A 15453-nucleotide genomic window follows, 5' to 3' on the forward strand; every position below is an offset into this window, starting at 1 on the left:
CGTTTTGTCCTCTGTCGCCTGTCTGTGGCAACACGTTTTGTCCTCTGTCGCCTGTCTGTGGCAACACCTTTTTGTACTCTATCTCCTGTCTGTGGCAACACGTTTTGTCCTCTGTCGCCTGTCTGTGGCAACACATTTTGTCCTCTGTCGCCTTTCTGTGGCAACACGTTTTGTACTCTGTCTCCTGTCTGTGGCAACACGTTTTGTCCTCTGTCGCCTGTCTGTGGCAACACATTGTGTACTCTGTCTCCTGTCTGTGGCAACACGTTTTGTACTCTGTCTCCTGTGTGTGGCACCACGTTTTGTACTCCGTCACCTGTCTGTGGCAACATGTTTTGTACTCTGTCTCCTGTCTGTGGCAACACGTTTTGACCTCTGTCGCCTGTCTGTGGCAACACATTTTGTACTCTGTCTCCTGTCTGTGGCAACACGTTTTGTCCTCTGTCGCATGTCTGTGGCGACACATTTTGTCCTCTGTCGCCTGTCTGTGGCAACATGTTTTGTACTCTGTCTCCTGTCTGTGGCAACACGTTTTGACCTCTGTCGCCTGTCTGTGGCAACACATTTTGTACTCTGTCTCCTGTCTGTGGCAACACGTTTTGTACTCTGTCTCCTGTCAGTGGCAACATGTTTTGTCCTCTGTCTCCTGTCTGTGGCAACACGTTTTGTCCTCTGTCGCCTGTCTGTGGCAACACATTTGGTCCTCTGTCTCCTGTCTGTGGCAAAACGTTTTGTACTCTGTCTCCTGTCTGTGGCAACACGTTTTGTCCTCTGTCGCCTGTCTGTGGCAACACATTTTGTCCTCTGTTGCCTGTCTGTGGCAACACGTTTTGTACTCTGTCTCCTGTCTGAGGCAACAGGTTTTGTACTCTGTCACCTGTCTGTGGCAACACGTTTTGTCCTCTGTCGCCTGTCTGTGGCAACACATTTGGTCCTCTGTCTCCTGTGTGTGGCAACACGTTTTGTCCTCTGTCGCCTGTCTGTGGCACCACGTTTTGTACTCTGTCGCCTGTCTGTGGCAACACGTTTTGTACTCTATCTCCTGTCTGTGGCAACACGTTTTGTCCTCTGCCGCCTGTCTGTGGCAACACATTTTGTCCTCTGTCGCCTGTCTGTGGCAACACGTTTTGTACTCTGTCTCCTGTCTGTGGCAACACGTTTTGTCCTCTGTCGCCTGTCTGTGGCAACACATTGTGTACTCTGTCTCCTGTCTGTGGCAACACGTTTTGTACTCTGTCTCCTGTCTGTGGCAACATGTTTTGTCCTCTGTCTCCTGTCTGTGGCAACACGTTTTGTCCTCTGTCGCCTGTCTGTGGCAACACATTTGGTCCTCTGTCTCCTGTCTGTGGCAACACGTTTTGTACTCTGTCACCTGTCTGTGGCAACACATTTGGTCCTCTGTCTCCTGTCTGTGGCATCATGTTTTGTAATCTGTCGACTGTCTGTGGCGACACGTTTTGTCCTCTGCCGCCTGTCTGTGGCAACACGTTTTGTCCTCTGTCTCCTGTCTGTGGCAACATGTTTTGTCCTCTGTTGCCTGTCTGTGGCAACACGTTTTGTACTCTGTCTCTTGTGTGTGGCAATACGTTTTGTCCTCTGTTGCCTGTCTGTGGCGACACGTTTTGTACTCTGTCTCATCTGTGGCAACAAGTTTTGTCCTCTTTTGCCTGTCTGTGGCAACACATTTTGTACTCTGTCTCCAGTCTGTGGCAACACGTTTTGTCCTCTGTCGCCTGTCTGTGGCAAGACGTTTTGTCCTCTGTCTCCTGTCTGTGGCAACACATTTGGTCCTCTGTCTCCAGTCTGTGGCAAGACGTTTTGTCCTCTGTTGCCTGTCTGTGGCAACACGTTTTGTACTCTGTCTCCTGTCTGTGGCAACACGTTTTGTCCTCTGTCGCCTGTCTGTGGCAACACGTTTTGTCCTCTGTCTCCTGTCTGTGGCAACACATTTGGTCCTCTGTCTCCAGTCTGTGGCAAGACGTTTTGTCCTGTGTTGCCTGTCTGTGGCAACACGTTTTGTACTCTGTCTCCTGTCTGTGTCAACACGTTTTGTCCTCTGTCGCCTGTCTGTGGCAACATGTTTTGTCCTCTGTTGCCTGTCTGTGGCAACACGTTTTGTACTCTGTCTCTTGTGTGTGGCAATATGTTTTGTCCTCTGTTGCCTGTCTGTGGCGACACGTTTTGTACTCTGTCTCATCTGTGGCAACACGTTTTGTCCTCTTTTGCCTGTCTGTGGCAACACATTTTGTACTCTGTCTCCAGTCTGTGGCAACACGTTTTGTCCTCTGTCGCCTGTCTGTGGCAAGACGTTTTGTCCTCTGTCTCCTGTCTGTGGCAACACATTTGGTCCTCTGTCTCCAGTCTGTGGCAAGACGTTTTGTCCTCTGTTGCCTGTCTGTGGCAACACGTTTTGTACTCTGTCTCCTGTCTGTGGCAACACGTTTTGTCCTCTGTCGCCTGTCTGTGGCAACACGTTTTGTCCTCTGTCTCCTGTCTGTGGCAACACATTTGGTCCTCTGTCTCCAGTCTGTGGCAAGACGTTTTGTCTTGTGTTGCCTGTCTGTGGCAACACGTTTTGTACTCTGTCTCCTGTCTGTGTCAACACGTTTTGTCCTCTGTCGCCTGTCTGTGGCAACACATTTGGTCCTCTGTCTCCTGTGTGTGGCAACACATTTTGTCCTCTGTCGCCTGTCTGTGGCACCAAGTTTTGTACTCTGTCTCCTGTGTGTGGCACCACGTTTTGTACTCTGTCGCCTGTCTGTGGCAACACGTTTTGTACTCTATCTCCTGTCTGTGGCAACACGTTTTGTCCTCTGTCGCCTGTCTGTGGCAACACATTTTGTCCTCTGTCGCCTGTCTGTGGCAACACGTTTTGTACTCTGTCTCCTGTCTGAGGCAACAGGTTTTGTACTCTGTCGCCTGTCTGTGGCAACACATTGTGTACTCTGTCTCCTGTCTGTGGCAACACGTTTTGTACTCTGTCTCCTGTCTGTGGCAACATGTTTTGTCCTCTGTCTCCTGTCTGTGGCAACACGTTTTGTCCTCTGTCGCCTGTCTGTGGCAACACATTTGGTCCTCTGTCTCCTGTCTGTGGCAACACGTTTTGTACTCTGTCACCTGTCTGTGGCAACACATTTGGTCCTCTGTCTCCTGTCTGTGGCAACATGTTTTGTAATCTGTCGACTGTCTGTGGCGACACGTTTTGTCCTCTGCCGCCTGTCTGTGGCAACACGTTTTGTCCTCTGTCTCCTGTCTGTGGCAACATGTTTTGTCCTCTGTTGCCTGTCTGTGGCAACACGTTTTGTACTCTGTCTCTTGTGTGTGGCAATACGTTTTGTCCTCTGTTGCCTGTCTGTGGCGATACGTTTTGTACTCTGTCTCATCTGTGGCAACACGTTTTGTCCTCTGTTGCCTGTCTGTGGCAACACATTTTGTACTCTGTCTCCAGTCTGTGGCAACACGTTTTGTCCTCTGTCGCCTGTCTGTGGCAAGACGTTTTGTCCTCTGTCTCCTGTCTGTGGCAACACATTTGATCCTCTGTCTCCAGTCTGTGGCAAGACGTTTTGTCCTCTGTTGCCTGTCTGTGGCAACACGTTTTGTACTCTGTCTCCTGTCTGTGGCAACACGTTTTGTCCTCTGTCGCCTGTCTGTGGCAACACGTTTTGTCCTCTGCCTCCTGTCTGTGGCAACACGTTTTGTCCTCTGTCGCCTGTCTGTGGCAACACGTTTTGTCCTCTGTCTCCTGTCTGTGGCAACACGTTTTGTACTCTGTCTCCTGTGTGTGGCACCACGTTTTGTACTCCGTCACCTGTCTGTGGCAACATGTTTTGTACTCTGTCTCCTGTCTGTGGCAACACGTTTTGACCTCTGTCGCCTGTCTGTGGCAACACATTTTGTACTCTGTCTCCTGTCTGTGGCAACACGTTTTGTCCTCTGTCGCATGTCTGTGGCGACACATTTTGTCCTCTGTCGCCTGTCTGTGGCAACATGTTTTGTACTCTGTCTCCTGTCTGTGGCAACACGTTTTGACCTCTGTCGCCTGTCTGTGGCAACACATTTTGTACTCTGTCTCCTGTCTGTGGCAACACGTTTTGTACTCTGTCTCCTGTCAGTGGCAACATGTTTTGTCCTCTGTCTCCTGTCTGTGGCAACACGTTTTGTCCTCTGTCGCCTGTCTGTGGCAACACATTTGGTCCTCTGTCTCCTGTCTGTGGCAAAACGTTTTGTACTCTGTCTCCTGTCTGTGGCAACACGTTTTGTCCTCTGTCGCCTGTCTGTGGCAACACATTTTGTCCTCTGTTGCCTGTCTGTGGCAACACGTTTTGTACTCTGTCTCCTGTCTGAGGCAACAGGTTTTGTACTCTGTCACCTGTCTGTGGCAACACGTTTTGTCCTCTGTCGCCTGTCTGTGGCAACACATTTGGTCCTCTGTCTCCTGTGTGTGGCAACACGTTTTGTCCTCTGTCGCCTGTCTGTGGCACCACGTTTTGTACTCTGTCGCCTGTCTGTGGCAACACGTTTTGTACTCTATCTCCTGTCTGTGGCAACACGTTTTGTCCTCTGTCGCCTGTCTGTGGCAACACATTTTGTCCTCTGTCGCCTGTCTGTGGCAACACGTTTTGTACTCTGTCTCCTGTCTGTGGCAACACGTTTTGTCCTCTGTCGCCTGTCTGTGGCAACACATTGTGTACTCTGTCTCCTGTCTGTGGCAACACGTTTTGTACTCTGTCTCCTGTCTGTGGCAACATGTTTTGTCCTCTGTCTCCTGTCTGTGGCAACACGTTTTGTCCTCTGTCGCCTGTCTGTGGCAACACATTTGGTCCTCTGTCTCCTGTCTGTGGCAACACGTTTTGTACTCTGTCACCTGTCTGTGGCAACACATTTGGTCCTCTGTCTCCTGTCTGTGGCATCATGTTTTGTAATCTGTCGACTGTCTGTGGCGACACGTTTTGTCCTCTGCCGCCTGTCTGTGGCAACACGTTTTGTCCTCTGTCTCCTGTCTGTGGCAACATGTTTTGTCCTCTGTTGCCTGTCTGTGGCAACACGTTTTGTACTCTGTCTCTTGTGTGTGGCAATACGTTTTGTCCTCTGTTGCCTGTCTGTGGCGACACGTTTTGTACTCTGTCTCATCTGTGGCAACAAGTTTTGTCCTCTTTTGCCTGTCTGTGGCAACACATTTTGTACTCTGTCTCCAGTCTGTGGCAACACGTTTTGTCCTCTGTCGCCTGTCTGTGGCAAGACGTTTTGTCCTCTGTTGCCTGTCTGTGGCAACACGTTTTGTACTCTGTCTCCTGTCTGTGGCAACACATTTTGTCCTCTGTCGCCTGTCTGTGGCAACACATTTGGTCCTCTGTCTCCTGTGTGTGGCAACACATTTTGTCCTCTGTCGCCTGTCTGTGGCACCATGTTTTGTACTCTGTCTCCTGTGTGTGGCAACATGTTTTGTCCTCTGTCGCCTGTCTGTGGCAATACATTTTGTCCTCTGTTGCCTGTCTGTGGCAACACGTTTTGTACTCTGTCTCATGTCTGAGGCAACAGGTTTTGTACTCTGTCGCCTGTCTGTGGCAACACGTTTTGTACTCTGTCTCCTGTCTGTGGCAACACGTTTTGTCCTCTGTCGCCTGTCTGTGGCAACACATTTGGTCCTCTGTTTCCTGTGTGTGGCAACACGTTTTGTCCTCTGTCGCCTGTCTGTGGCACCATGTTTTGTCCTCTGTCGCCTGTCTGTGGCAACACATTTGGTCCTCTGTCTCCTGTGTGTGGCAACACGTTTTGTACTCTGTCTCCTGTCTGTGGCAACACATTTTGTCCTCTGTCGCCTGTCTGTGGCAACACATTTGGTCCTCTGTCTCCTGTGTGTGGCAACACATTTTGTCCTCTGTCGCCTGTCTGTGGCACCATGTTTTGTACTCTGTCTCCTGTGTGTGGCACCACGTTTTGTACTCTGTCGCCTGTCTGTGGCAACACGTTTTGTACTCTATCTCCTGTCTGTGGCAACACGTTTTGTCCTCTGTCGCCTGTCTGTGGCAACACGTTTTGTCCTCTGTCGCCTGTCTGTGGCAACACCTTTTTGTACTCTATCTCCTGTCTGTGGCAACACGTTTTGTCCTCTGTCGCCTGTCTGTGGCAACACATTTTGTCCTCTGTCGCCTTTCTGTGGCAACACGTTTTGTACTCTGTCTCCTGTCTGTGGCAACACGTTTTGTCCTCTGTCGCCTGTCTGTGGCAACACATTGTGTACTCTGTCTCCTGTCTGTGGCAACACGTTTTGTACTCTGTCTCCTGTGTGTGGCACCACGTTTTGTACTCCGTCACCTGTCTGTGGCAACATGTTTTGTACTCTGTCTCCTGTCTGTGGCAACACGTTTTGACCTCTGTCGCCTGTCTGTGGCAACACATTTTGTACTCTGTCTCCTGTCTGTGGCAACACGTTTTGTCCTCTGTCGCATGTCTGTGGCGACACATTTTGTCCTCTGTCGCCTGTCTGTGGCAACATGTTTTGTACTCTGTCTCCTGTCTGTGGCAACACGTTTTGACCTCTGTCGCCTGTCTGTGGCAACACATTTTGTACTCTGTCTCCTGTCTGTGGCAACACGTTTTGTACTCTGTCTCCTGTCAGTGGCAACATGTTTTGTCCTCTGTCTCCTGTCTGTGGCAACACGTTTTGTCCTCTGTCGCCTGTCTGTGGCAACACATTTGGTCCTCTGTCTCCTGTCTGTGGCAAAACGTTTTGTACTCTGTCTCCTGTCTGTGGCAACACGTTTTGTCCTCTGTCGCCTGTCTGTGGCAACACATTTTGTCCTCTGTTGCCTGTCTGTGGCAACACGTTTTGTACTCTGTCTCCTGTCTGAGGCAACAGGTTTTGTACTCTGTCACCTGTCTGTGGCAACACGTTTTGTCCTCTGTCGCCTGTCTGTGGCAACACATTTGGTCCTCTGTCTCCTGTGTGTGGCAACACGTTTTGTCCTCTGTCGCCTGTCTGTGGCACCACGTTTTGTACTCTGTCGCCTGTCTGTGGCAACACGTTTTGTACTCTATCTCCTGTCTGTGGCAACACGTTTTGTCCTCTGCCGCCTGTCTGTGGCAACACATTTTGTCCTCTGTCGCCTGTCTGTGGCAACACGTTTTGTACTCTGTCTCCTGTCTGTGGCAACACGTTTTGTCCTCTGTCGCCTGTCTGTGGCAACACATTGTGTACTCTGTCTCCTGTCTGTGGCACCACGTTTTGTACTCTGTCTCCTGTCTGTGGCAACATGTTTTGTCCTCTGTCTCCTGTCTGTGGCAACACGTTTTGTCCTCTGTCGCCTGTCTGTGGCAACACATTTGGTCCTCTGTCTCCTGTCTGTGGCAACACGTTTTGTACTCTGTCACCTGTCTGTGGCAACACATTTGGTCCTCTGTCTCCTGTCTGTGGCATCATGTTTTGTAATCTGTCGACTGTCTGTGGCGACACGTTTTGTCCTCTGCCGCCTGTCTGTGGCAACACGTTTTGTCCTCTGTCTCCTGTCTGTGGCAACACGTTTTGTCCTCTGTCGCCTGTCTGTGGCAACACATTTGGTCCTCTGTCTCCTGTCTGTGGCAAAACGTTTTGTACTCTGTCTCCTGTCTGTGGCAACACGTTTTGTCCTCTGTCGCCTGTCTGTGGCAACACATTTTGTCCTCTGTTGCCTGTCTGTGGCAACACGTTTTGTACTCTGTCTCCTGTCTGAGGCAACAGGTTTTGTACTCTGTCACCTGTCTGTGGCAACACGTTTTGTCCTCTGTCGCCTGTCTGTGGCAACACATTTGGTCCTCTGTCTCCTGTGTGTGGCAACACGTTTTGTCCTCTGTCGCCTGTCTGTGGCACCACGTTTTGTACTCTGTCGCCTGTCTGTGGCAACACGTTTTGTACTCTATCTCCTGTCTGTGGCAACACGTTTTGTCCTCTGTCGCCTGTCTGTGGCAACACATTTTGTCCTCTGTCGCCTGTCTGTGGCAACACGTTTTGTACTCTGTCTCCTGTCTGTGGCAACACGTTTTGTCCTCTGTCGCCTGTCTGTGGCAACACATTGTGTACTCTGTCTCCTGTCTGTGGCAACACGTTTTGTACTCTGTCTCCTGTCTGTGGCAACATGTTTTGTCCTCTGTCTCCTGTCTGTGGCAACACGTTTTGTCCTCTGTCGCCTGTCTGTGGCAACACATTTGGTCCTCTGTCTCCTGTCTGTGGCAACACGTTTTGTACTCTGTCACCTGTCTGTGGCAACACATTTGGTCCTCTGTCTCCTGTCTGTGGCATCATGTTTTGTAATCTGTCGACTGTCTGTGGCGACACGTTTTGTCCTCTGCCGCCTGTCTGTGGCAACACGTTTTGTCCTCTGTCTCCTGTCTGTGGCAACATGTTTTGTCCTCTGTTGCCTGTCTGTGGCAACACGTTTTGTACTCTGTCTCTTGTGTGTGGCAATACGTTTTGTCCTCTGTTGCCTGTCTGTGGCGACACGTTTTGTACTCTGTCTCATCTGTGGCAACAAGTTTTGTCCTCTTTTGCCTGTCTGTGGCAACACATTTTGTACTCTGTCTCCAGTCTGTGGCAACACGTTTTGTCCTCTGTCGCCTGTCTGTGGCAAGACGTTTTGTCCTCTGTCTCCTGTCTGTGGCAACACATTTGGTCCTCTGTCTCCAGTCTGTGGCAAGACGTTTTGTCCTCTGTTGCCTGTCTGTGGCAACACGTTTTGTACTCTGTCTCCTGTCTGTGGCAACACGTTTTGTCCTCTGTCGCCTGTCTGTGGCAACACGTTTTGTCCTCTGTCTCCTGTCTGTGGCAACACATTTGGTCCTCTGTCTCCAGTCTGTGGCAAGACGTTTTGTCCTGTGTTGCCTGTCTGTGGCAACACGTTTTGTACTCTGTCTCCTGTCTGTGTCAACACGTTTTGTCCTCTGTCGCCTGTCTGTGGCAACATGTTTTGTCCTCTGTTGCCTGTCTGTGGCAACACGTTTTGTACTCTGTCTCTTGTGTGTGGCAATATGTTTTGTCCTCTGTTGCCTGTCTGTGGCGACACGTTTTGTACTCTGTCTCATCTGTGGCAACACGTTTTGTCCTCTTTTGCCTGTCTGTGGCAACACATTTTGTACTCTGTCTCCAGTCTGTGGCAAGACGTTTTGTCCTCTGTCGCCTGTCTGTGGCAAGACGTTTTGTCCTCTGTCTCCTGTCTGTGGCAACACATTTGGTCCTCTGTCTCCAGTCTGTGGCAAGACGTTTTGTCCTCTGTTGCCTGTCTGTGGCAACACGTTTTGTACTCTGTCTCCTGTCTGTGGCAACACGTTTTGTCCTCTGTCGCCTGTCTGTGGCAACACGTTTTGTCCTCTGTCTCCTGTCTGTGGCAACACATTTGGTCCTCTGTCTCCAGTCTGTGGCAAGACGTTTTGTCCTGTGTTGCCTGTCTGTGGCAACACGTTTTGTACTCTGTCTCCTGTCTGTGTCAACACGTTTTGTCCTCTGTCGCCTGTCTGTGGCAACACATTTGGTCCTCTGTCTCCTGTGTGTGGCAACACATTTTGTCCTCTGTCGCCTGTCTGTGGCACCAAGTTTTGTACTCTGTCTCCTGTGTGTGGCACCACGTTTTGTACTCTGTCGCCTGTCTGTGGCAACACGTTTTGTACTCTATCTCCTGTCTGTGGCAACACGTTTTGTCCTCTGTCGCCTGTCTGTGGCAACACATTTTGTCCTCTGTCGCCTGTCTGTGGCAACACGTTTTGTACTCTGTCTCCTGTCTGAGGCAACAGGTTTTGTACTCTGTCGCCTGTCTGTGGCAACACATTGTGTACTCTGTCTCCTGTCTGTGGCAACACGTTTTGTACTCTGTCTCCTGTCTGTGGCAACATGTTTTGTCCTCTGTCTCCTGTCTGTGGCAACACGTTTTGTCCTCTGTCGCCTGTCTGTGGCAACACATTTGGTCCTCTGTCTCCTGTCTGTGGCAACACGTTTTGTACTCTGTCACCTGTCTGTGGCAACACATTTGGTCCTCTGTCTCCTGTCTGTGGCAACATGTTTTGTAATCTGTCGACTGTCTGTGGCGACACGTTTTGTCCTCTGCCGCCTGTCTGTGGCAACACGTTTTGTCCTCTGTCTCCTGTCTGTGGCAACATGTTTTGTCCTCTGTTGCCTGTCTGTGGCAACACGTTTTGTACTCTGTCTCTTGTGTGTGGCAATACGTTTTGTCCTCTGTTGCCTGTCTGTGGCGACACGTTTTGTACTCTGTCTCATCTGTGGCAACACGTTTTGTCCTCTGTTGCCTGTCTGTGGCAACACATTTTGTACTCTGTCTCCAGTCTGTGGCAACACGTTTTGTCCTCTGTCGCCTGTCTGTGGCAAGACGTTTTGTCCTCTGTCTCCTGTCTGTGGCAACACATTTGATCCTCTGTCTCCAGTCTGTGGCAAGACGTTTTGTCCTCTGTTGCCTGTCTGTGGCAACACGTTTTGTACTCTGTCTCCTGTCTGTGGCAACACGTTTTGTCCTCTGTCGCCTGTCTGTGGCAACACGTTTTGTCCTCTGTCTCCTGTCTGTGGCAACACATTTGGTCCTCTGTCTCCAGTCTGTGGCAAGACGTTTTGTCCTGTGTTGCCTGTCTGTGGCAACACGTTTTGTACTCTGTCTCCTGTCTGTGTCAACACGTTTTGTCCTCTGTCGCCTGTCTGTGGCAACACATTTGGTCCTCTGTCTCCTGTGTGTGGCAACACATTTTGTCCTCTGTCGCCTGTCTGTGGCACCAAGTTTTGTACTCTGTCTCCTGTGTGTGGCACCACGTTTTGTACTCTGTCGCCTGTCTGTGGCACCACGTTTTGTACTCTGTCGCCTGTCTGTGGCAACACGTTTTGTACTCTATCTCCTGTCTGTGGCAACACGTTTTGTCCTCTGTCGCCTGTCTGTGGCAACACATTTTGTCCTCTGTCGCCTGTCTGTGGCAACACGTTTTGTACTCTGTCTCCTGTCTGTGGCAACACGTTTTGTCCTCTGTCGCCTGTCTGTGGCAACACATTGTGTACTCTGTCTCCTGTCTGTGGCAACACGTTTTGTACTCTGTCTCCTGTCTGTGGGAACATGTTTTGTCCTCTGTCTCCTGTCTGTGGCAACACGTTTTGTCCTCTGTCGCCTGTCTGTGGCAACACATTTGGTCCTCTGTCTCCTGTCTGTGGCAACACGTTTTGTACTCTGTCACCTGTCTGTGGCAACACATTTGGTCCTCTGTCTCCTGTCTGTGGCAACACGTTTTGTACACTGTCTCCTGTCTGTGGCAACACGTTTTGTCCTCTGTCTCCAGTCTGTGGCAACACATTTGGTCCTCTGTCTCCTGTCTGTGGCAACATGTTTTGTACTCTGTCGCCTGTCTGTGGCAACACGTTTTGTACTCTGTCTCCTGTCTGTGGCAACACGTTTTGTCCTCTGTCGCCTGTCTGTGGCAACACGTTTTGTCCTCTGTCTCCTGTCTGTGGCAACATGTTTTGTCCTCTGTTGCCTGTCTGTGGCAACACGTTTTGTCCTCTATCTCCTGTCTGTGGCAACACGTTTTGTCCTCTGTCGCCTGTCTGTGGCAACACGTTTTGTACTCTATCTCCTGTCTGTGGCAACACGTTTTGTCCTCTGTCGCCTGTCTGTGGTAACATGTTTTGTACTCTGTCTCCTGTCTGTGGCAACACATTTTGTACTCTGTCTCCTGTCTGTGGCAACACATTTGGTCCTCTGTCTCCTGTCTGTGGCAAAACGTTTTGTACTCTGTCTCCTGTCTGTGGCAACACGTTTTGTCCTCTGTCGCCTGTCTGTGGCAACACATTTGGTCCTCTGTCTCCTGTCTGTGGCAACACGTTTTGTACTCTGTCCCCTGTCTGTGGCAACACGTTTTGTCCTCTGCCTCCTGTCTGTGGCAACACATTTGGTCCTCTGTCTCCTGTCTGTGGCAACATGTTTTGTACTCTGTCGACTGTCTGTGGCAACACGTTTTGTCCTCTGCCGCCTGTCTGTGGCAACACGTTTTGTCCTCTGTCTCCTGTCTGTGGCAACATGTTTTGTCCTCTGTTGCCTGTCTGTGGCAACACGTTTTGTACTCTGTCTCTTGTGTGTGGCAATACATTTTGTCCTCTGTTGCCTGTCTGTGGCAACACGTTTTGTCCTCTGTTGCCTGTCTGTGGCAACACATTTTGTACTCTGTCTCCAGTCTGTGGCAACACGTTTTGTCCTCTGTCGCATGTCTGTGGCAACACATTTTGTCCTCTGTCGCCTGTCTGTGGCAACACATTTGGTCCTCTGTCTCCTGTGTGTGGCAACACATTTTGTCCTCTGTCGCCTGTCTGTGGCACCATGTTTTGTACTCTGTCTCCTGTGTGTGGCACCACGTTTTGTACTCTGTCGCCTGTCTGTGGCAACACGTTTTGTCCTCTGTCGCCTGTCTGTGGCAACACATTTTGTCCTCTGTTGCCTGTCTGTGGCAACACGTTTTGTACTCTGTCTCCTGTCTGAGGCAACAGGTTTTGTACTCTGTCACCTGTCTGTGGCAACACGTTTTGTACTCTGTCTCCTGTCTGTGGCAACACGTTTTGTCCTCTGTCGCCTGTCTGTGGCAACACATTTGGTCCTCTGTCTCCTGTGTGTGGCAACACGTTTTGTCCTCTGTCGCCTGTCTGTGGCACCACGTTTTGTACTCTGTCGCCTGTCTGTGGCAACATGTTTTGTACTCTATCTCCTGTCGGTGGCAACATGTTCTGTACTCTGTCGCCTGTCTGTGGCAACACGTTTTGTACTCTGTCTCCTGTCTGTGGCAACACGTTTTGTCCTCTGTCGCCTGTCTGTGGCAACACATTGTGTACTCTGTCTCCTGTCTGTGGCAACACGTTTTGTACTCTGTCTCCTGTCTGTGGCAACATGTTTTGTCCTCTGTCTCCTGTCTGTGGCAACAGGTTTTGTCCTCTGTCGCCTGTCTGTGGCAACACATTTGGTCCTCTGTCTCCTGTCTGTGGCAACACGTTTTGTACTCTGTCACCTGTCTGTGGCAACACATTTGGTCCTCTGTCTCCTGTCTGTGGCAACATGTTTTGTAATCTGTCGACTGTCTGTGGCAACACGTTTTGTCCTCTGCCGCCTGTCTGTGGCAACACGTTTTGTCCTCTGTCTCCTGTCTGTGGCAACATGTTTTGTCCTCTGTTGCCTGTCTGTGGCAACACGTTTTGTACTCTGTCTGATCTGTGGCAACACGTTTTGTCCTCTGTTGCCTGTCTGTGGCGACACGTTTTGTACTCTGTCTGATCTGTGGCAACACGTTTTGTCCTCTGTTGCCTGTCTGTGGCAACAGATTTTGTACTCTGTCTCCAGTCTGTGGCAACATGTTTTGTCCTCTGTCGCCTGTCTGTGGCAAGACGTTTTGTCCTCTGTCTCCTGTCTGTGGCAACACATTTGGTCCTCTGTCTCCAGTCTGTGGCAAGACGTTTTGTCCTCTGTTGCCTGTCTGTGGCAACACGTTTTGTACTCTGTCTCCTGTCAGTGGCAACACGTTTTGTCCTCTGTCGCCTGTCTGTGGCAACACGTTTTGTCCTCTGTCTCCTGTCTGTGGCAACACATTTGGTCCTCTGTCTCCAGTCTGTGGCAAGACGTTTTCTCCTGTGTTGCCTGTCTGTGGCAACACGTTTTGTACTCTGTCTCCTGTCTGTGACAACACGTTTTGTCCTCTGTCGCCTGTCTGTGGCAACACATTTGGTCCTCTGTCTCCTGTGTGTGGCAACACATTTTGTCCTCTGTCGCCTGTCTGTGGCACCAAGTTTTGTACTCTGTCTCCTGTGTGTGGCACCACGTTTTGTACTCTGTCGCCTGTCTGTGGCAACACGTTTTGTACTCTATCTCCTGTCTGTGGCAACACGTTTTGTCCTCTGTCGCCTGTCTATGGCAACACATTTTGTCCTCTGTCGCCTGTCTGTGGCAACACGTTTTGTACTCTGTCTCCTGTCTGTGGCAACACGTTTTGTCCTCTGTCACATGTCTGTGGCAACACATTGTGTACTCTGTCTCCTGTCTGTGGCAACACGTTTTGTACTCTGTCTCCTGTCTGTGGGAACATGTTTTGTCCTCTGTCTCCTGTCTGTGGCAACACGTTTTGTCCTCTGTCGCCTGTCTGTGGCAACACATTTGGTCCTCTGTCTCCTGTCTGTGGCAACACGTTTTGTACTCTGTCACCTGTCTGTGGCAACACATTTGGTGCTCTGTCTCCTGTCTGTGGCAACACGTTTTGTACTCTGTCTCCTGTCTGTGGCAACACGTTTTGCCTCTGTCTCCAGTCTGTGGCAACACATTTGGTCCTCTGTCTCCTGTCTGTGGCAACATGTTTTGTACTCTGTCGCCTGTCTGTGGCAACACGTTTTGTACTCTGTCTCCTGTCTGTGGCAACACGTTTTGTCCTCTGTCGCCTGTCTGTGGCAACACGTTTTGTCCTCTGTCTCCTGTCTGTGGCAACATGTTTTGTCCTCTGTTGCCTGTCTGTGGCAACACGTTTTGTCCTCTATCTCCTGTCTGTGGCAACACGTTTTGTCCTCTGTCGCCTGTCTGTGGCAACACGTTTTGTACTCTGTCTCCTGTCTGTGGCAACACGTTTTGTCCTCTGTCGCCTGTCTGTGGCAACATGTTTTGTACTCTGTCTCCTGTCTGTGGCAACACATTTTGTACTCTGTCTCCTGTCTGTGGCAACACATTTGGTCCTCTGTCTCCTGTCTGTGGCAAAACGTTTTGTACTCTGTCTCCTGTCTGTGGCAACACGTTTTGTCCTCTGTCGCCTGTCTGTGGCAACACATTTGGTCCTCTGTCTCCTGTCTGTGGCAACACGTTTTGTCCTCTGCCTCCTGTCTGTGGCAACACATTTGGTCCTCTGTCTCCTGTCTGTGGCAACATGTTTTGTACTCTGTCGACTGTCTGTGGCAACAGGTTTTGTCCTCTGCCGCCTGTCTGTGGCAACACGTTTTGTCCTCTGTCTCCTGACTGTGGCAACATGTTTTGTCCTCTGTTGCCTGTCTGTGGCAACACGTTTTGTACTCTGTCTCTTGTGTGTGGCAATACATTTTGTCCTCTGTTGCCTGTCTGTGGCAACACGTTTTGTACTCTGTCTCATCTGTGGCAACACGTTTTGTCCTCTGTTGCCTGTCTGTGGCAACACACTTTGTACTCTGTCTCCAGTCTGTGGCAACACGTTTTGTCCTCTGTCGCATGTCTGTGGCAAGACGTTTTGTCCTCTGTCTCCTGTCTGTGGCAACACATTTGGTCCTCTGTCTCCAGTCTGTGGCAAGACGTTTTGTCCTCTGTTGCCTGTCTGTGGCAACACGTTTTGTACTCTGTCTCCTGTCTGTGGCAACACGTTTTGTCCTCTGTCGCCTGTCTGTGGCAACACGTTTTGTCCTCTGTCTCCTGTCTGTGGCAACACATTTGGTCCTCTGTCTCCAGTCTGTGG

The 15453-nt window shown here is 50.4% G+C and overlaps 1 protein-coding gene across 1 annotated transcript in view; it reads right to left on the bottom strand.

The window, feature by feature from the left end:
• sez6l (seizure related 6 homolog (mouse)-like) overlaps window positions 1-15453 on the bottom strand; it is a 762782-nt gene that overhangs the window by 336687 nt on the left and 410642 nt on the right. The window lies entirely within an intron of this gene.

The sequence above is a fragment of the Hemitrygon akajei genome, chromosome 14 (genome assembly GCF_048418815.1).
Source record: "Hemitrygon akajei chromosome 14, sHemAka1.3, whole genome shotgun sequence".
Classification (NCBI taxonomy): domain Eukaryota; kingdom Metazoa; phylum Chordata; class Chondrichthyes; order Myliobatiformes; family Dasyatidae; genus Hemitrygon; species Hemitrygon akajei.